The sequence below is a fragment of the Penaeus monodon genome, chromosome 32, assembly GCF_015228065.2.
Source record: "Penaeus monodon isolate SGIC_2016 chromosome 32, NSTDA_Pmon_1, whole genome shotgun sequence".
In the NCBI taxonomy this organism is placed as follows: Eukaryota; Metazoa; Arthropoda; class Malacostraca; order Decapoda; family Penaeidae; genus Penaeus; species Penaeus monodon.
This window is the reverse complement of record NC_051417.1, coordinates 33,395,330-33,395,922: the sequence shown is the minus strand read 5'-3', so window position 1 is coordinate 33,395,922 and position 593 is coordinate 33,395,330.

Below are 593 nucleotides of genomic sequence, written 5' to 3'. Positions count from 1 at the left end.
TCTATTCCTTTCCCAGCACTAAAACGCTAAACAAGCATCAAAACACCAGTGCGAAATGTGACAAACGTTCAGTAAACGTTTCCAGTTGAAAACGTTCGCCACGCTCATACATTACCATTACAAACGCGAAACGTGTCATGAAATGGGTTTCCCAGTGGACATAGGGAACATTACGCAAGGCCTGGATGGCTGCATATTAACAATATATGAATAATCAACAAATGATACGCAGATTTATGTAATCGAATTGCACTTTCTATCGTGTTTTGTGACGAACAGAGACACGTTGATCTAACATAAAGGCATTTTTTTTTTCACGCGAGAAATGTGGTTGGCTGTATGTGTACTTAGTAGAACACACACACTCTCTTGCTATTTTTCGATTAAAAGTAATCATCAAAGCTTAGCAGGGAATAAGAACGTTTACGTTTATGCAAGAAACGTTTTATTGTTACTGTTTTATACAATAAATGTTTGCCTGGCCATAAGTAGAACACAAGATTTGATGTGTTTTACTGAAATAAATGTGTTCGATTTGTCACAATGCCTCTTGTGCTTACTTGAGAGATGTGTATTTATTTTTGGATTTAATA